We start from the raw sequence: 21,627 nt of genomic DNA, 5'->3' as shown, positions 1-21,627 counted from the left end.
ACAGAAACACATTTTTCTATTGGTACAATTGTCTGTGATGACAGCGGGCAACTTTTATTTTAGTTTTGATGTTTATTTTTAATATTTCTTTCAACTTCTCCAAGTTTTAAATTTATTGTTTTATAAATCCTTATTTGTATGTATGCACATATTGATTTATGTTCAAATACTTGCAAAAGCATTAGAAAAACATTTTCTCTTTTAGTTTTTATTGTAATACATGTTGGTTTTATTATTATTCAGTGTAATTTCATTTTTAAGGAGGCGCATGGTACTTTATATTCAAAAAATCGATAAATTGTTCCAGAGTTGGCCTAAATCAACTTAAGTATGGACGTTTTATACTCAAACTTACTTAAAATTTTCCAAGGAACACGATCCCGTTGTCAAAATCAATATATAAAGTACTTCAAAAGTTAAGTATAAAGGGAAGTACTACTTATAAGAAGTTTAGGTAAAATCTGAACACAGATTCGTTAGGTACATCGATGGTACATAACTTTCCTGTAATAAAGAAGTTGATTTGGTGACGTTTTCTAAAAACAGCTATCTTTCCAGCAGGGCAAGGCTACTTATCGAACCTTTGAAGTACATCAAAATCCTTAAAGGTACACATATGTACCACTTTGGTACATGCTTAAACCATGTTCGGATTTTTGATTTGGCCAGATTGCCCTGCTGGATGGATTGACATCCTCCGGGCACCGTTTTCGTAAGCAGGGTAAAATAAAATTCTTTTATTTCCCACATGCTACAAAACTGAAAACCCGAGCAGGGGTAAATAACACGGGAATACCAAATTTTGGTATTACTTGGGCAAATAACAGGGGACCAAAATGTGCCCCTTGGTTGCCCAGTAATAGATGGTAAAATACCATGAAATCATACCAAAGTCTAGTATGTGGAAGGGCACAACAATACCAAACCATGTTATTCGAAGGGTTAAATAATACCTCAAAATAAAACCATTTCAATACCAAGTTGAGGTTTTCCGGATTTTTGAACATTGCTTGAATACCAAAACTTGGTATTGCCATGGTTTAATTTTTAGGTATTCCCGCGCCTTTGGAAAATCAGATTTTGGTATTCCTGTGGTCTTCCACAAACATGATATTGGTTTGATTTCATGGTATTTTACCATCTATTACAGAGCAACCAAGAGCACATTTATGTCGCTGGTATTTGCACAAGAAATACCTGAATTTGGTATTTTCATACAATTTTTAGTGCAACAGTTGCAGTTACTGAAAAAAACGGGAATGATCCATATGCAACAGCCAAATCTACTCACCTGATGATGCATTTGTTATTGATGAACGGCCTGTGTTTGAAGTTCTTGAAGATTCTGAAAAATAACAAGATTGAAAAATAATTATTATTAAAATGAAACTGGATTGAAATTCACCAAAATTCAATAATCTTTCGATTAACTCGTTTTTAAAAGTATTTGGTTATCCCAACTTAGAGAAATTTCAACGTTTAAAAAAAAATCTTAGTGGGTATATAAAAAAAAATTAAAATCAACTTTAACATTTTTGGGTTTCAAGTCATTTTAGCGCAAAATTAATTATCTCATCAAAATTTATTAAAAAAATCCCATAGTTTCAGAGGAATTTGATAAAACACTTTCAATACCAAAATAATACCAAAATGTGGAATCCTGACTTAGAAATTTTTCCACAATTTGAAGTCATTTCTGTAGGGGGTGTGTGTGTGTGTGCAATCAACCAAACGGGACCACGCGGTCGCTTCTTACAAATTGAGTTGTTTCCATGTATTTATAGATCTTCATTCTATACATACAAATAACTCGCATAGGCATTTGGAAGGTGTTAGCTCTGCCGAGCTTCGGTGACCCATTTCTACGCTGGCTAGCCGAGCGCGAGGTCCCTCAGCTTTTATCGACAAGCCCTGCCCTGAAGAACGTTTGCACCAATCGGGTTCAAACGTTATTTAGAACTTCCGAACCCTTGTCAAATGGACAAGGACCCAGCGCGTATATAGTTTGATAGTAACAGTATTCCTAATTCCAGGCGTTGCTCACCAAGCCGTGATGGCCTAGTGGTTAGCATTTTTGCTTACCAATCCAAAGGACGGAGGATCGAACCTCGACTCGGGCGACTTTGATTTTTCGTTCATGTTCAGTGTTTCAAGATAAATATTTCCTATACTTTCTCGTTGGGAGCAGATGGGAATCGAACCCAGGACCATTCGCTTAGAAAGCGAACACCGTAACCAGTCAGCCACGGCCGCTCCTTAAGTCATTTCTGTAGGGGGTATATCAAAAATGTTTAAAATCAAGTTTGAAATTTTCGGTTTTCAATGAAAGCATTCGCTTTGAGACATCATTTTAGCGCAAAATTAATTATTTTGTCAAAATTGGTCAAAATTTTCCCATAGTTTCAGAGGAATTTGATAAAACACTGTAATACCAAAAGAATACCAATATGTGGTGTTCGACCATTGACAAATTCTGCAATTTTGCAATATCAAAACAATACCGTTAAATGGGTATGATACCTTATTTTGCTCTTGCATAATCCTTAAGACAAATTTTAAAGGGTCCAGGAATACCAAAATTTGGTATTGATACCAGAGAAAGGTATTATTACAGTTTGACAGCTTGCCCAGAGCAGACGTGTGTCCATTGAGCGCGTTTTTGACGGTGTTTTTTTTTTAACTTTCGCCGACGGCCATGGCGGCGGCCGCGACGGCGGAGAGTGAGTGGACGGAGCATAGGGCTGAGGATGGAAGGCTGTTCTACTGGAACGCGGCCATGAAGAAAAGTGTGTGGGAGAAACCAGACGGTTTCCAACCCAAAACGCAGGCGGCGACGGGCATGGAGGTGGAAGACTCCGAAGGAGCAGGAGAGGATGGGGGCGAATTTCGTCTCATGATCAAGGTTCGGCGCAGGTAGGCTAAGGAGGAGATCAACGACGGCAATGGCCAGGAAGTGGAGAAACTGCTCAGCAACAACAAGTTCAGCCCGCTAGCGGAGAAGAGCAACAACAACAACAATACGAACCCAGCAGCAGAAAAACCACCCCGTGGTACCAGCACCCGGCAAGTCGGCCGGGAGAAGAAGCAGCCGCCGCTGGTGGTGAAAGAAACGAGCTTCGCCCGCCCTGCGAAGGTGATGTCGACATGTGATGTCCAGCCGGAACACAAACTGACGCGGTACGGCACCAAAATTACGTGCTTCTCGAGCGACGACTTCGACACGGTGCAAGCCCACCGTGATCACGTCAAGGAGCTGCTCAAGACGGAACATCAGCTGGACGTTTTGGCAGTACACGCCATCAGGTGGAAGCAGCAGCTTCCCGCCATCGATGAGACGCCTTTCATCGTGCTCTTCCCCAAGGGGCACACCCAAGTAACATTTTAGGCTTTGTAACCAGTGTGTTTGTAGTGTTAAATATCGGTGTGAATCGTCGCGTTTTGTATAGTTTTTTGTGTAAATATTGCCAAGAAGACGTTGTGTTTGTCGACGGGGAACGAGGAAGTCTCTCAACAAGGCAGCAACCCGTAGCTGCACGTCCCACACCGTGCGTTGATGCCGCTAGTCACCACCAGATGTCGCCGCTAAAGAACATCGCATGGGCGGCCATTGGGGGTGGTGAATGTTCGAAGGATGCAATGACGGGTGATATGAGTTGGCACGTGAAGGTTAAAGGGGGCTTCTGGGAACCACCATCGCGATTGCTGGATCAGAAAGTCCGGTGATCAAGTTGCGAACGGTTGTCCGCAACCAAGTGAGTACCAACCCGCAATACCAGCGTTGGTAGAGTGTCCGTTGGACGGACCAGTGGAACCTGATACCATCAGGACAGCGCCCGGAACTCGCTACGTTCCGAGGAGAGACGAGAGCAGGAGCTACTCGTGTGTTTTGGACATCCAGGTAGGAATGTGCCATCCCAGAAGCATCCCAATACGAGCCCAGATCCCCAGCATTAGCAATCTAACCGCCATTTTGTCCCGCGTAGGACCCCTTTGTGTTTCACGGTTCACTTTGTGAACACTTGTGGTTTTCACCCTGGCCGTGCTATTTCCGGACCGGTGAACCACCCTATGAACCGTCAGCGTCCCCGTTTGACACTGTTCGTGCGCCTGGCCGTGACCGTCAACTCCGCGACCCGAAACCCGGACTGTACCGACGGAGTCCTTGGACACCGTCGAAGCCTGTTGCCCGTTACCAAGCACAGGAAGGGCGCGGACGGCAGGCGAGGGTCCTCGAAGGCTGCAGCCAAAGCGTCGGAGGGTCCATCCGACTGACAAGAGGCCACCCCCATTGGCGAACTGCAGGAGGAGCGTCTACGTCAGCAGGAAGGAGCAGCGACTACGGCAGAGCGGCGATCCGGGGCCCCGAACGAGTCAACGGTGCACCGGAAGTGTAAAGGAAGAAAGAAGAAGGACGAGTGAGGTAGGAGATAGTATGTAAGGACGTGGGACGGGAAACGAGTGCTAGAGGAGAGGAAGGGATCCCTGAATAAACCTGTCGACTGAAACCGGAAATAAACTGTAGTTTCCCTTAGGCAACACAGTGTTTTCTTGGCTTAGGAAATCTCGAGCGTCATGCCGATTCTGAGTGTAATTGTAGAGTCCCATCCGTGTTTAGCTCTACCCTACTGGAAGCACAGCTCAGCAACCTCAAGTTGTTATACTTGGCGCCCAACCAAAATAGCTTAGGTTTCGCAGGCTCGGGAAAACGCTACATTGATAGGAGGTCGACAGATTCTCTGGGAAAACTTCCGCAACTCAACTAGCACAATTTTCAAAAATCTTAAGCTACTGTAAGCTACAAAATTTATCTAAAACTGTTTCGTATTTGAGGGGTCTTGTTGATGTTCAAAAGAGAAAGTTAACAGTCAATTGAGAAAAGACACAACTTAAAAAAGAAGTCGGAAATTACAAATTCTAGTCATTAATTTTAAAATTTACCCAAAATCCGGATCATTCTTGATCTGTGGAGTGCGATTTTTCCAGACTGTAAATAAAACACCGGACAAACAAAATTATTTATTTGGAACTTAACCTAATATAAAATGAAACTAACTGTGATAAACTGTGATTAACAACATTAGCAGCATGAACGAATTGTAGGATTTTCCAATTATTTTTGTCTCTTTTGAGATTACTTCAGCTAGAATATTTTAATTACGCTTTCGCCAAGCGCAACCATAACTAGAAATTTTCAAATTAACAGGCGATTGCCTTAAACTAGAATAGTAAATTAACACGAAAGCGAATCATATTGGTTCTTTTCTTTTTCTATTTGCTTCAAGTGCAGAAGTTGATTTTCGAGGAACTGCATTCACGATGATCGATGAGTTGACTGCAACCCGACATCTGTGGCAAGACATCTGTGATCATGTTGATCTGTGATAAACATCTGTGATATTTGCTGAAATGAGAAGAAAATATAAATATTTAGTACAATTGAAAGCTTTAAAAACTTTATCTTTGTTGTTGCACGAAAGCGAGAGTGTTTTTTTTTTTACAATTTTTAGTGTGTTTGAATGAAAGGATAGAATGAATGATGCGACAATTGATGATCGTACCCTAGAATGAAATATTTCAAAGAATTTTCCACCCACCACCCCTGGAAAACATAATATTGTTTATGTATGTGTGTACAAGTTATGTACTAGGAACCGAATGTGTACTAAAAAGTGTCTTAGTCTTGATAAACATGAAAATAAAACGTACTAGAATGAAGAATTATAAACAAAACGAAAGCTTTAGAGGAACTGTGAGAGTTTTGAAACTTTGCACAGTAAAAAAGGAATAGAAATTTAGAGCAAAAGAAGCGCTTAAGTGTTGTGAGAGATTTGTCGTTGATGATGAATGAATGTTGTAAGAGTTTCCATAACACAAATTATGTTTGGGTTATGAGAGACAGGAAGAAGTTTTTTTTACCGTAGAACAATTTTTACATGAAAGTCTGATTCTTTAATAAGAGTTCCTAGATGTTTCCACCAAATTTTGTTCAAAAGTAAGAATGTCAGCAGAAGGCTGATTGTAGGAGAGCTCGATAGAGTGTTTTGTCCACGTGTAGTGGATTGTTTATGTTGTTGTTTGTGAGGCAAAATAACGAGGTACTAGAACTACTGAAAAGCCCTCAAAATTTGTAAGTTTCAGTCAGAATCCTGTTTGCAAACTGTTAGACTGGTCAGTGGGATTCGAGGAAGTTAAAAAGTATTTTTCTTCGATTCTAAAGCTGATTCAGTTCGCTAGGTGAGCATTCAGTGATTCTTGACAACTTCATTGTGGTGTCTAGGAACGTGTTAGGTGTTTGTAGATGTGTGTTGTAGAATGTGTAACTGAATGTTACGTTTTACTTACCTGTTGGTGAGTGTTGTTGTGTGTAGGAGTAATAGGGAGGTGCGAATGTTCGGCCAAATTATCCCTGAAATTGGAGATTAGGAACAGAAATTAGTTGGGGACGGAAAGTGGTACACTTGGTGCATAGTTACCTCTGCTAAGAGTTCATCTAGAGGTCTATGATGTCCAAGGTTGTACATTGTCACTCCAAACCAGTCTAGTTGTCTGTGTCCGTTTGCTCCAGGGTCAGTACTGCGAGTTGCAGGACCCATAATTAGCCCATGAGTGGCAAAGATGATAGTGGAAGTCCCGGGACAAATGTTAAAGATGTTTGTTGAAAGGCACAGGTTGCCGATTTTCGAGGCTGCTCGTTGAACATTCGACGGGATGGCGAGTCAGTGCTCAAATGTGGAGGCGGACTGCAGGACCCAGCTGCGAGCATGACTGTTACAGCTTCGTCAAGTTATGCTGCGCGTTTATGCTGGTGTACTGAGCCGCAATGTTGGGTATGTTGTACCTGTGAAGAGTTGAGGTAGTAGAAGGCCATGTGAAACTTGGTGGATTTTGGATCGAAGTAGTCGTTGCTGTTAATAGATTTGTCTAGCAACACTACCAGTCTTTCCCTAATCATAACGCCAGGTGTAACAGGTGAAGTCACGTGTGTTACGTGCAAATGTGAGAATGTAGTAGTTGTCAGTGTCAATGCTGATTGAAATTTGAAGAAGAGGAATAGGAAATTGAGGAGACTGCAAGAAAATTTTATGAATGTTTGGAATTGAATGGATGAAAATAGTATGAATGAATGAATGAACTTTGAATAATGAATAAAATTCACGTTTGGTTGATTGAAAGTTTTTCAAACCTAGTCATGACACTGTTAAAAAGTTTTTAGAGTTGTGGCATGGTGAGTAAACAATAAATCAACTAAATTGTGACGATGTATGTGCAAAACAATGAATGAAATAAAATGACCTTGAAACAATCGTAAATTTTGCATCACTAAGCAATCGTATATCCAAAAAAAATATAAAAGTAAAGCACTTGTAGAACCCACAGAATAGTTTTTTTTTCCGTGAAAGTTGATCAGATGATCGCAAAATCACTTCACTAATTACAATTTCACTTTACTTACCTTATTTCGCATAAAATCCTCATAATTGAATATCATAACATAACCTGAAAAAAAGAAACAAATCCCTGAAAAAGAACCACTCATAAAATAAACAAGAATAGCAGCTTTTGGGCAAAACTTTTCATTGAAATGATCTAAGGGCTCACTAATCGATCGATGATCAACAAATATTGATAATTACAGCCCAAAAGTGCCCAAAACTTGAATATTTTAGGACTGAATCTTAAAAAACCCACCACGTTTGTCCATAATCACTTTTAATTTGTTTTGATACAGTTTGACAGTTCGATCGTTCGGCAAAGTTCGCACATACACAGATGAAGAATGATAACAGTATCAGTGAATGAAGTACTAGATCGGTAGCGCACTTTCCGACAGTGCATCGCGCCGCGCGTGAATCGTAACGCGTGTGAAACATTTCAAACCGTACTTTGGCGGTAGTTTGAAATTTGTAAATATTTTTTTTGTAATTAATCCGGATTGATGTATTATTGATTGATTTAGTAGTTTGATTATTGGTTATTTATTTGCATGCTTTGAAAAATGATAAAATCCAATAAAAATTTGCATGCGTAGAGTTGAAAACTTTGTCAGACTTTTCTTTAGTCTTGACTTGTATATATAATTTTAATGTGTAAATATTTTTGTGTTGTATTTTTGTAAATATTTATTACCAGTTTTAATTTGTGTCTCATCGATATTGGAAGTAGTACAGTGTTTGAATTGCTGGAGGCTAGAGTTGTATAAACGTTGAAGGCCAGTAAAAGCTACGGCTTCTAAACAGAACGGAGTTGGTTTCGACCGATGATGATGTCTTATGACCCCAATTCAAGCCCACACTGTATGAAATGTTTCTTGACCTTGGCTCATGAACGGGACTTAGTAAGATCCAGAATGGTTTTCATAAAGCTAGCAACTTACAGCAAGTAAAAAAAGAGAAGATCTTTGCAAGTTGGACTAGTTATTAGTTTTGGGTTCAGAGAGACGTGGCAGTTTATTACATGTAGTGTGTAAAAAAAACTTGCTAACTCTCTGGAGTTTGCAATTTTTTTAACCCGAGCCGGGGGAGAGTGTAACCAGTGTGTTTGTAGTGTTAAATATCGGTGTGAATCGTCGCGTTTTGTATAGTTTTTTGTGTAAATATTGCCAAGAAGACGTTGTGTTTGTCGACGGGGAACGAGGAAGTCTCTCAACAAGGCAGCAACCCGTAGCTGCACGTCCCACACCGTGCGTTGATGCCGCTAGTCACCACCAGATGTCGCCGCTAAAGAACATCGCATGGGCGGCCATTGGGGGTGGTGAATGTTCGAAGGATGCAATGACGGGTGATATGAGTTGGCACGTGAAGGTTAAAGGGGGCTTCTGGGAACCACCATCGCGATTGCTGGATCAGAAAGTCCGGTGATCAAGTTGCGAACGGTTGTCCGCAACCAAGTGAGTACCAACCCGCAATACCAGCGTTGGTAGAGTGTCCGTTGGACGGACCAGTGGAACCTGATACCATCAGGACAGCGCCCGGAACTCGCTACGTTCCGAGGAGAGACGAGAGCAGGAGCTACTCGTGTGTTTTGGACATCCAGGTAGGAATGTGCCATCCCAGAAGCATCCCAATACGAGCCCAGATCCCCAGCATTAGCAATCTAACCGCCATTTTGTCCCGCGTAGGACCCTTTGTGTTTCACGGTTCACTTTGTGAACACTTATGGTTTTCACCCTGGCCGTGCTATTTCCGGACCGGTGAACCACCCTATGAACCGTCAGCGTCCCCGTTTGACACTGTTCGTGCGCCTGGCCGTGACCGTCAACTCCGCGACCCGAAACCCGGACTGTACCGACGGAGTCCTTGGACACCGTCGAAGCCTGTTGCCCGTTACCAAGCACAGGAAGGGCGCGGACGGCAGGCGAGGGTCCTCGAAGGCTGCAGCCAAAGCGTCGGAGGGTCCATCCGACTGACAAGAGGCCACCCCCATTGGCGAACTGCAGGAGGAGCGTCTACGTCAGCAGGAAGGAGCAGCGACTACGGCAGAGCGGCGATCCGGGGCCCCGAACGAGTCAACGGTGTACCGGAAGTGTAAAGGAAGAAAGAAGAAGGACGAGTGAGGTAGGAGATAGTATGTAAGGACGTGGGACGGGAAACGAGTGCTAGAGGAGAGGAAGGGATCCCTGAATAAACCTGTCGACTGAAACCGGAAATAAACTGTAGTTTCCCTTAGGCAACACAGTGTTTTCTTGGCTTAGGAAATCTCGAGCGTCATGCCGATTCTGAGTGTAATTGTAGAGTCCCATCCGTGTTTAGCTCTACCCTACTGGAAGCACAGCTCAGCAACCTCAAGTTGTTATAGCTTTATCAAAGCTGTCACAACCGCTATATAACCTATCAGCCAAAACCAACATTAAAACCTCTTAGTCGTAACAAACTCCCCAGAACCTTGATAAACCCCACTTAAAACCCAAAAGGACCTCCGCAAAAGGTTGTTACGGCCTATTTATAAAACCTACATAGGAGTTCAAGGCTTTACAACTGAATCCTAACAACATCCTCAAAGCCTTGATAAAACCTTTGTTAAAACCTAGTCAGGAGTTATGGAAAATGACATTTCATACGTCTTCAAACGTCTTATGCCAAATAGGTTTTATTTTGGCAAAAATAAGTCTTCGTCTTGCCAAATGAAATTATGGAGATGGTTGTCAAAAATGGCGATGATAAATAATAGATATTAGAGGTAATCCAAATAATTTGAAAGCTCATTTCTCGCAATTGATGGCTCAAATTCAGCTGCGGTTGAAATTTTATTGATAAATGTAGGGGAGATAGAGCCAAAAAATTCAACTCGCTTCATCAAAAATCAATATTTTGTAATCATAGTGTTTAATGTTAAAAAATATTTTATTGCAAAAAAATGTTTAAAATATTTTTAAACATCTATCGCTATATAAATCATACCAGAAATTCAGCAAAAATGTGTGTTTTCATCAAATTTAAATCAAATTTTTCAGTTTTCTATTTTTTCAATCAAGATGGCGGTCAATCATATTCAGTCAGAGCACGCGTTTAGCGCCATTTTTATGCACTGCTATTTGACCGCGATAAATGCTCTTTAAGGAGCTTATGGTTTTAAGTGAGCTTTTTACATGCCTATAGGCACTTGACAGCTACAACACCCTAGGTTTTAACAAAGCATGCGATAAAACCGTTTGGCATGGCATTGCCATCTGGTTTTCAAGCCTTTATTAAAACTTTCATAAAACCTTATTGAAAGCCAGTCGGCTTTTATTTCTACCCGGTTTTATGTCCGAGGCATAAAACCCTGTTAGAACCTATTAATTAGCTCTTGCTTGTTGGTTGCGGTGAATGCCCAAATAAAACTATAAGGCAATCAAGATGCTACAATAAACCCTTAATAAAACTTGGTGGTGGCTAGTTGGTTTAAAAATGTTACTTGGGCACCAGTCTCAAGGAGTTGAGTAGCAAGGTAAAGAAAGTGGACCAGTCGTCGTCCGGTGGGTGGCCTACCGGAGCAAAGAACCGCACGTGACCCAGTGCAAGAACTGCTTGCAGTTCGGTCACGGAACCAGTAACTGCCATCTCAAGCCCAGGTGCAGCAGCTGTGGGGGTGCCCACAGCACGGAAAAGTGCAGAAGAAACGGAAGCCAAGAAGTGTGTCAACTGCTCTGGATCTCACGAGGGTCTGGACCGCAGCTGTCCCAAACGTGCGCAGTTCATCCAGTCGAGGCAGCAGGCGTCCACGCCGAAGCCGCCAGCATGGAAGAAGGACAAACAGACTCCGGCAGGAGCCGCGTTCACCGCGGCGGATTTTCCTCCGCTACCTGGAGCGGTGCCGTCCGTTGAACCGGGAAATAAACATCCTCGTCCCGCAGGAAGAAGTCGAGAAGATACTGGCGCCGGCGCCGGTGCAACTCCGCAGGAGCAACAAGGCGAACGGAAGCTGTACAGCGAGTCGGAGCTGTGGGCCATTTACCGAGAATACAGAGTACGCTTGAGGCAGTGCAAGACACCCGAGGAACAGATTGATGTGATCGCACACTTGTTGACACATGGAGCGGGAAAATGATCATCTACTTATGTTACTTTTTTTTTCTTTTATTATTTTTGTACCATTGACCCTCGGTCCTATCCTGGTCGTAGCACCAAAAAGGACCTAATAAAAATAAGTTATGAAAAAAAGGTATAATTACGCATTTCCTTTGTTATTTACCCATGCTCGGGAACTGTTTATTTCCTTATTAATAACATTCAACAGTTCACAATATTACATTTACTCACAGATTGGGTGTCTTTACGCAGCTGACCTGTCCAACTGCACCCGTGCTCCTGCTTGCCCAGATTGTTTTCAACTTCTGATTGAATGCCAAGCGACAGCAAGGGCACCAGTCAAAACGAAAACAAACACTAACACTGACGTCATACAGGGGGCGTACGAGGGACGCGTTCGTCGCAACACCCAAAGGAAACATATACCTCAAAGTCTGCAACAGTGGATTTGCTGCAGAAAATGTCACATTTTATAACATTTTTTGCAGCAAGCCCCTAGATCATTTTTGCCCGCGTGTAAACATTTCAGCGATCTGCAGTTCTCACCAATACATATAATGCTGGCCCGTCCCCGAGCAACACTCCAAAGAGTGGCATATGTTGATGCTCTTTCACTCATTTCATCAAGCGTCCATGGCGCGGTGGTAGCGTGTCGGATCAATAACTAAGAAGTTGGTGGTTCAATCCTCGTTCTGTTATGGTTTTTTTTTGTGAAATACAACCAAAAAGCCGTCGGTAATATCGATAATTGTCGATAACGGGCAAAAATGTCATACCCCTATATCGCAAAAAATGCATGAGGACAGTTTTCATGCAGATTCTGACATACTTTCATGCCGCCATGCATCACAATCATGCGACCGCCGTTTGGGTGAACATGCTTGGGAACAGTACAACATTCGCCAAATTAAATAAAAATCAAAACACAACCTTTACAAATTAAAATCTTTCTCGATTTGATTCCGAATTTCAAACAATAATCCTATTAGTAAATCATGCCATAATTGTACAAAACAAAACGATGGGGGAGGGGGATTGAGAAAACGTGACGTACTTTTCAAGGGGGGGGGGGAGGGGTTGGAGTCAGCGTGACAAAGTGTGACATAGGAGGAAGGGCGTTACATTTTGGATGATTTTAGCGTGACATACTTTATGGATGGCGCCTTACAGGAAGATCTCAAATGGATAGTTGAACTAGAACGAGCATTCAATTTCATCCCGATTAAATTGATAAAGTTCTTAAGGGGTTACATACATGTAAATCGGGAAAAATGTCAGAGGTCGGTTTGAGCACACAATTAAACTTTTTTCAGGGCATTAAAATATACATTTTCATCTATTAACAAAACAAATTTGAAGACATTTGGTTGTATCATTGCTGAAATATAGCTATTTGAAGTTAGCAGTTTCAGAAAACGGATGCCACGATATCTCAACATTGCTTCGACCAAATCGGCTCAAAATTTTGGTAAAGACTCATTAAACCGGTCCCGTGTGCATAACGAAGGCCGATTTTCAAAAAGTTTATTTAAAAAAAAGATAAAAATATTTTTCAGTTTTTCATATAACAAACCTCCAGTTTTTGATTTTTGTATTTTTTGAAAATAGAAAATTTTAAAATCGGGCTTCGTCATGCACACGGGACATGTCTTGGGAGTCTTCACCCAAAATTTCAGCCAATTTGGTCAATCCCATCTCGAGATATCGTGGCACCCGTAAATCAACTTGGTGTTCAAGTTCAAGTTAGACAGTTGGCTTTGCGCATGGCAAAATTCTGAGCTTATATCGTCTCTAACTCATTTAAATCATGAAATATCTTCATGAAACTTCCAGGAGTGATTGAAAATCATCAAAAAAAAAAAAAAAAAAAAATATATATATATATATATATATATATATATATATATATATATTATAGGGAGCGGCCGTAGCTGACTGGTTACGGTGTTTGCTTTGTAAGCGAATGGTCCTGGGTTCGATACCCATCTGCTCCCTATGAGAAAGTATAGGAAATATAAATCTTGAAACTCTGAACATGAACGAAAAATCAAAGTCGCTCGAGTCGGGGTTCGATCCCCCGTCCTTTGGATTGGTAAGCAAAAATGCTAACCACTAGGCCATCACGGCTTGGTGAGCTATGAATGGAATTAGGAATACTGTTACTATCAACTATATACGCGCTGGGTCCTTGTCCATTTGACAAGGGTTCGGAAGTTCTAAATAACGTTTGAACCCGATTGGTGCAAACGTTCTCCAGGGCGGGGCTTGTCGATAAAGCTGAAGTACCTCGCGCTCGGCTAGCCAGCGTAGAAATAGGTCACCGAAGCTCGGCAGAGCTAACACCTTCCAAATGCCTATGCGAGTTATTTGCATGTATAGAATGTAGATCTTAAAATACATGGAAACAACTCAATTTGTAAGAAGCGGCCGCGTGGTCCCGTTTGGTTGGTTGCACACACACACACACACGAATGTAACCCCTTAAATATTATACACGTGACGCTCAATCATTTAATTTAATTTTAATACGTATACAGTCAAACCTCGCATAAGAGCGCCTCGCATATGCAACTGTGCATATACGAGTCATTCCACCTGATTCGGTTAAGTCGCAAGAGTTGCTTATGCGAGGTACAGGGCTTATGGGATTTTGGCTATATGGGAGACATGCGCTATTTTTTTAATGAAAAATCATCTTAACTATGCAAATTTATAGTGTTTTGGAATCGTTATGAAGTCAGCTATATGACTACACCAAATTAACAAGGTTTACGATGTTCTAGGTCATCCAAAACTTCCTCAAGTTAAGGCCAATGTGTTCACCGCCGTACTAGTATGAGGTAGGCGATTTCCAACTTTGATTTCATGTTCGCGTAGCTTCAGGATGTCCCAGGGACTAAGAATTTGATATGCTGAGATGTTCTAGGTCATCCACAGATACTATATTGTTCCTGTTGAGATGTTTAAAGTTGTCTAAGAACTTCCGGAAGTTACGGCCGATGGGTCTACCGCCGTAACAAGACAGAGGTCGGTGGTTTTTGACCTCAGATCATATCCGGATAGCCTCAAGGAGGTTCAGGGACTAATCTACCGATATGTGGTGATGTTCTGGGTCTTGATGACCAGGGTCTTCTGTAGAATTCCGGAAGTTATGGCCGTAGCAAGACAGAGGTCACATCCGGATACCTTCAGGGAAGTTTGTAGACTCTCAGGAGTTACGGCCTTCGTGTCTACGGCGGTAGATCTATTAGCCGTAACTCCTGGAACTCTACAGAAGACCCAGAACCTCTTCACATATCGGTAGACTAGTCCCTGAACCTCCCTAAGGCTATCCGGATATAATATGAGGTCAAAAACCACCGACCTCTGTCTAGTTACGGCGGTGACCCATCGGCCATAACTTCCGGAATTCTACAGAAGACCCAGAACATCAACACATATCGGTAGACTAGTTCCTGAACCTCCCTGAGGCTATCACGATACGATCTGATGTCAAACACCACCGACCTCCGCCTTGTTTCGGTGGTAGACCCATTGGCCGTAAATCTCGGGACTCCACAGAAGACCCAGAACATCACCACATATCGGTAGGCTAGTCATTGAACCTCCCTGTGGCTTTCCAGGTATAATCTGAGGCCAAAAACCATCGAGCACTGTCTAGTTACGGCGGTAGACCCATCGGCCGTAACTCCCGGGACTCTACAAAAGACCCCGAACATCACCACATATCGGTAGACTAGTCCTTGAACCTCCCTGAGGCTTTTCGGGTATGATCTGAGATCAAACACCACCGACCTCTGTCTTGTTAATGCGGTAGACCCATCGGCCGTAACTCTCGAGACTCTGCAGACGACCCAGAACATCTCTACATATCGGTGGACTATTCCCTGAACCTCCCTGAGGCTATTCGGATATTATCTGAGGTCAAAAACCACAGACCTCTGTCCTGTTACGGCGGTAGACCCATCGGCCGTAACTCCTGGGACTCTACAGGAGACCCAGAGCATCACCACATATCGGTTGACTAGCCCCGAACCTCCCTGAGGCTATCCGGATATGATCTGAGGTCAAAAACCACCGACCTTTGCCTTGTTACGGCGGTAGACCTATCGGTCGTAACTTCCGGAAGTTCTTGGACAACTTTAAACATCTCAACAGGAACAATATAGCATCTGTGGATGACCTAGAACATCTCAGCATATCAAATTCTTAGTCCCTGGGACATCCTGAAGCTACGCGAACATGAAATCTAGGTTGGAAATCGCCTACCTCATACTAGTACGGCGGTGAACACATTGGCCTAGAACATCGTAAACCTTGTTAATTTGGTGTAGTCATATAGCTGACTTCATAACGATTCCAAAACACTATAAATTTGAAGATGATTTTTCATAAAAATATAGCGCATGTCTCCCATATAGCCAAAATCCCATAAGCCCTGTACCTCGCATATGCGTGCTTCGCCTAAGAAACCCCTATATGAGTTGCATATGCGAGGTTTCACTGTAATTCAAATTAAGTTGAGCACTTTCTTGTTTGCGCATAAGTCATACATGTGTGTGTGTGTGTGTGTGTGTGTGTTTTTTTTTTACAAGAACGGAATCTGCTACCAGAAACCTGAGAATTCATTTCTCAGGTAGTGTGGGGTTGGGAAACAAAAAAAGATTTCCCGATCCACTAAACCAGTCCTTGAACGCCTTGCCCTTTTCCTCCCGGGACCACCTTCCGGTATAACTTCGGGGGGGAGGCGTTGCATTTTCTGCACTAGTCTACTTACAGGATCCATGCCGGATACTAGAACCATTTCCTGTTCTACATACATATGAGTCCATGCGAGGGTTTAACCGCGCCCAAGAATCGCGTTGCTTTTGATCGGTTAGTCATATGCAGCCCTCTCCTTGGACCATCGAGACGTGTACCGATTTGGTAGAGCCAACCGTCATAACGTGCTCTCCTTCACAGCCACACTCGTGGGTTTTCGACTAGGCTCCTAGTCGTTCCTCCTCTGATCGTCTCTCCATTTCCGCTGGAGAGCCGAAGTGATCTGCGTCACCACTCCGACGACCGCATTCCACTTGGCGATGTCGCTGCACATTCTTCGCACCACATTATCCGGGCTGGTGTCCGCTCCGATAATGGCAAGCATTTCGCTTCGCGCTGCCTTGAAGCGAGGGCAGCCAAACACCACGTGCTCCGGTGTTTCCTCGCAATCAACGCAGTCCGGACAGAGAGGAGACGCTGCATGTCCAAACCTGTGCAGATACTTCCTGAAGCAGCCATGGCCCGACAGGAACTGTGTGAGGTGGAAGGTGACCTCTCCATGCCTTCTGCTCACCCACGTGGATACGGACGGGATAAGCCGATGCGTCCATCTGCCTTTCTCCGTAGTGTCCCACTCACGTTGCCACCTTGCCAGCGATTCGGCTCTCGCAGCTTCCCGGATACCTCTCGTGCCTCTTCGGGTGTATCGCACGGTGTCTTCCTCCAGTGTGATGCCGATTTGGATCATTCCGGCTATAACGCCAACCGCTTCCGACGAGATGATCCTGTACGCGCTTGCAACCCGCATGGCCATCAGTCTCTGCGTTCTGTCGAGCAGCGCTCGATTTCGCTTCGTCCCCAGCGCCGTCCACCATACCGGTCCGCCGTACCTAAGTATGGACGTCGCGACACTTGCCAAGAGACGGCGCCTACTGCTTCTGGGTCCAGCGTTGTTCGGCATCATCCTCGACAGTGCCATGATCGCCGCCTTCTCGCAGGCGTAATCGACGTGGCTGTTGAAGTTCAGCCGGTCATCCACCATCACCCCGAGGTACTTGAGCGCTCTCTTCGAGTGCACGACGTGTTCCCCAACGTGTATCTGGGCCTGCTGCACCTTTTTGTGGTTACTAACCAGTATCATCTCCGTCTTGTGGTGAGTGATCCGCAGCTTCACCTCGAGCATCCAGTTCTCGATCATTGCGATTGCCTCCATAGCCAGCACTTCGACCTCCTCGACATTTTCGCCGGTTACCGTCAGCACTATGTCGTCTGCAAAGCCAACAATCTCTACGCCGTTGGGTAGTCCCAGTGTCAACACTCCGTCATACATTCCGTTCCACAGTGCTGAACCCAGAATGGATCCCTGCGGAACTCCCGCGGTAACAACAACGGTTTTTTGTACATCGGCAGTGTCGTAGACCAGCACGCGGTTCTCGAAGTAGCTCTTCAAGATCATGCACAAATAGTCAGGCACCTTAATTTTGTGCAGCGCTGCTGCTATGGCTGCCCAGCTCGCACTGTTGAACGCGTTCTTGACGTTAATCGTGACTATTGCGCAGCAACGGTTCCCCCTGCGTTTTTTCCTCCGCGCTTCGTCGGCTTTCTCGACCACTTTCCGGATGGCGTCCACCGTGGATCTCCCTTTACGGAAGCCGAACTGCCTCGCTGTTAAGCCATGCTCGCTCTCCGTGTACTTGGTCAGCCGGTTAAGGATGATCCGTTCCAGAAGCTTTCCGAGGGTGTCCAGCAAACATATAGGATTATACGATGATGGGTCCCCCGGTGGTTTGCCTGGCTTCGGCAGCAACACGAGCTTTTGAACCTTCCACGGGTCGGGGAAGTGTCCTTCGTCCAGGCATTTCTGCAGGACTGTTCGAAACCTGTCCGGGAATGCTTGAACCGCCGATTCCAGGGCGAAATTCGGGATTCCATCCGGGCTGGGAGCTCTTCACCTTCAATCTTTTCGCTACTGCCACAAGTTCTTCGTTGGTGATCAGATGACCTTCGGCGTTGCTACCCCCTTCGTCGTTGTACGGTGTAGATAGGAGGCCATGTCGTTAGGTCATGTCTTGGGAAGAGCCCTTCCACAATGACCTTCAGCTTGTCGGGACACGTTTCAGCCACCATCGATGGGCCTCTGATCTTCGCCATCGCGACACGATATGCGCTCCCCCAAGGGTTTGCATCAGCGTCTTGGCATAACTCCTTGAAGCAGTTTGTCTTGCTGCATTTGATCGCTTTCTTGAGCGCGGCCTTTGCAGACCGGTACTCCTCTCTGCACTCCTCTCTAGTTGCTTCGGATCTTGCTCTCTGGACTCGTCTTCTGGCGCTGAGGCAACTTGCCCGAAGGGTACCGAGTTTTTCATTCCACCAGTAGGCTGGACGACGACAGTTCCTTGACTCCAGTCTCCGCGGCATGGTTGTGTCGCATGCTGTCACCAGTTGTGCTGTTAGCGCGTCGGCACTCAAGTCTTGGGGACCATCACACCAATGGAGCGCTTCCACGAAGACCCTCGTCGAAGTACTGCAGCTTCCATTTCCTTCCGTAGGACCGGCTGCTCCTATCTGGTACAGGGGCTCGTCTCCCGATGCTGTACCGGATCGCTTGGTGATCGCTATGGGTATAGTCCTCACTCACCCTCCAGTTCATGTCGGCCGCCAGTCGCGGGCTACAGAACGTAACGTCGATAATGGACTCACGACCGTCTTTGCGGAAGGTACTGCTGGTTCCGCGATTCGCCAGCCTAACGTCTAGCTTTGCCAGAGCTTCCATTAGGCTATGCCCCTAGCATTGGTGCATCTGCTACCCCACTCGACCGCCCACGCGTTGAAGTCACCTCCGATAACGATCGGGCTTCGTCCGATCAGTTCATCGGTCAGACTATCCAGCATCTGCTGAAACTGCTCCAAGGTCCATCTTGGGGAGCATAGCAGCTACAGAAGAAGGTTCCGTTTACTTTGGCGATCACGAATCCTTCAAACGCCCTCGAGACCACTTCCTGTATGGGGTACCGCCCCATCACGTGTATCGCCGCCATTCTTGCTGTATCCGCGGCCCAGTTTCCGTTGTCGTGTGGAACTCGGTACGGTTCTGCAATAATTGCCATGTCACACCCGTCTCCGCGGTCGACTGCCACAGCAGTTGCTGTGCAGTGTCGCAGTGATTGAGGTTCACCTGGGACACCTCCATTACTTTTCGCCCGAGGCCAGCTTTTTGTACACCGGGCAATTAAAGCCACCCGTCGCATGGCTATTGCCGTCGCCTTCTTTACAGAGCACGCACTTCGGCTGATTTTTGCAGTCTCTTGCCATGTGGCCTTCTCTACCACACCTTCTGCAACTGTTGGTTCGATCGGGACCGTCGCAATTTCTCGCCTGGTGGCCGAAACCCATACAGCGGAAACACCTCGTCATCTGCTGGGTCACTCGAGGAACAGGCCTCAGCGGGCACACCGACCACCCTACTTTGACCTTGCCGGTTTCCAGCAGCTTAGACGCCGAAGGCGTCGATAGTCGGATCGACGCAATTTGCGTGCCGCCGTAGGCTTTCCTCAACCGGATTGCCATCGGTGTCGTACGGTCATTCAGAAGAACGATCATCTCGACGAGGGACTTAAAAGCTGAGCTCTTGACCGCGGGATCCTTCTTCAGCTCAAAAAGCATCGCTCCGGTTTGGGTGCGCCTGGTTTTAACCACGTTCTCGCCAAGCTCCTTGAGTTCCGGATCGGTTCGTACTTTCCGGAGGAGGTCTGCGTACGAAACACCTTCCTTCACCTCGACCACCAATGCCTCGCCTTTGTTACGCTCCTGCGAAACTTGGGTTTTGGGTGTTCTCGTTCTGCTTCCCTTTTTCTTCCGCTTCTTTTTCTTGACCTTCTCCCATTCCTTCTCCTTCCCTGGGGTTGGTTCTGGCTCCTTCGCTGAGTCCGGACTGTCTCCATTCCCCTGCTCCTGCTTCTTTGCGCCCTCCTCCTCTCCAGGCGTTTCCTGTCCCTTTTAGAGCTTGGGCCGGGCGGCGTTTACGGTTCTTTCTCCCGTAGCGCTTCCTCCTCCAGTTTTGCATTCAGCGTTTCTTCGGCTCTTTCAGCTCTGAGCTTCAGTGAATTCCGCGTCACCACCAGCGAGTTGTTTTCGCGCTTTGCGGCATTCATGGCTGCCTTGACTCCATTCACCATCTGCTTGATTCTGGTGTAGACGTTGTTTTTGTCCTTGATGAAATCAAAGAGTTCGTTGACCCTCCTCCTGACCTCCTGTAACGCGGTCCTTCCAAGCAGGACTCCGTCCTGAGGGGTACTGCCGGCGAAGTTCAACAAGGATGACTTGGGAGTCTCCTCTCCAATTACTCCTATCTGCTGACTCGAAGCAGCCGCCTGGTTCAACACTGGGGATCTCAACACCTTCCCGCTTCCACGGAACGCGCTCGCCACTCCGCCTGCTGTGTCGCCGCCGTTTGACTCGCCTCCTGCCATTTCGACGTTTGCGTCCTCTTCTACCTCCGTGTTTTCCGATGCTTGGGGCGCATCGGGACCCTTTTTGTTGGTTTGTTTCACTTGTCTTCATTTTGAATCCCACGAGTCGCTAGGGAAATACGGTCCGCTGCGCCAGTGCCCTGCCGTGACGCAGTAAGGGCAAATTACGTGTGGGGTTCGCCCCTGTGCCCCGCAGATTCCGTTATCGACTGGGAATTTGTTGAACCCCCCCCCAGCCATGCATCCCTCGACACGGGTCGCGTCACATCTTGGATTCGGGGTTTGGTGAGGTTTTGGGCTAAAACACTTATAGCGGCGTTCGATCGCTTGACAGAGGTGTTTACGGACCCATGTGGTTTTTTCGAAGAAATTAAACAGTGCCCTTGTTCAATTCCGCCACGTCCTAGACATCCTCCCGCTGCTGGTCCGGGGGCGATGCAATGAATGTATGCAATCGCCGACAGCTATCCGCCTACTGCAACCCGCCCGGTAGCTGGCAGCTAAGCTCCGCAGGGACCCTCACCTGTCCCCACGGTTCACGGGGTATGTGTATGTGTGTGTGTGTGTGTGTGTGTGTGTGTGTTTTTTTTTACAAGGTCGGAATCTGCTATCAGACACCTGAGAATTCATTTCTCAGGTAGTGTGGGGTTGGGAAAACAAAAGAGTTTTCCCGACCCACTAAACCAGTCCTTGAACGCCGTGCCCTTTTCCCCCCGGGACCACCTTTCGGTATAACTTCGGGGGGAGGCGTTGCATTTTCTGCACTAGTCTACTTACAGGATCCATGCCGGGTGCTAGAACCATTTCCTGTTCTACATACATATGAGTCCATGCGAGGGTTTAACTGCGCCCAAGAATCGCGTTGCTTTTGATCGGTTAGTCATATGCAG

The 21,627-nt window shown here is 45.5% G+C and overlaps 1 protein-coding gene and 1 long non-coding RNA gene across 3 annotated transcripts in view; one reads left to right on the top strand and one right to left on the bottom strand.

Moving 5' to 3' along the window:
- The window catches only part of LOC6052646 (transmembrane protein 120 homolog), an 80,380-nt gene that overhangs the window by 19,687 nt on the left and 39,066 nt on the right, over nt 1-21,627 (top strand). The gene's annotated exons all lie outside the window — the stretch shown is intronic.
- Nucleotides 4,992-7,728, bottom strand: LOC119765496. 2 transcript variants are annotated; one of them, XR_005276775.1, is made up of 5 exons: nt 7,690-7,728; nt 7,454-7,497; nt 6,474-6,838; nt 6,343-6,406; nt 4,992-5,401 (listed from the first exon to the last, which is right to left on the bottom strand). It is a non-coding gene; the product is annotated as an uncharacterized LOC119765496 (long non-coding RNA). The 2 variants fall into 2 exon arrangements; XR_005276776.1 differs by having other exon boundaries at nt 7,454-7,518; nt 7,690-7,707.

The sequence above is a fragment of the Culex quinquefasciatus genome, chromosome 1, assembly GCF_015732765.1.
Source record: "Culex quinquefasciatus strain JHB chromosome 1, VPISU_Cqui_1.0_pri_paternal, whole genome shotgun sequence".
Classification (NCBI taxonomy): domain Eukaryota; kingdom Metazoa; phylum Arthropoda; class Insecta; order Diptera; family Culicidae; genus Culex; species Culex quinquefasciatus.
The sequence above is the reverse complement of the archived record's forward strand: the minus strand, read 5'-3'. Positions and strand labels throughout refer to the sequence as shown.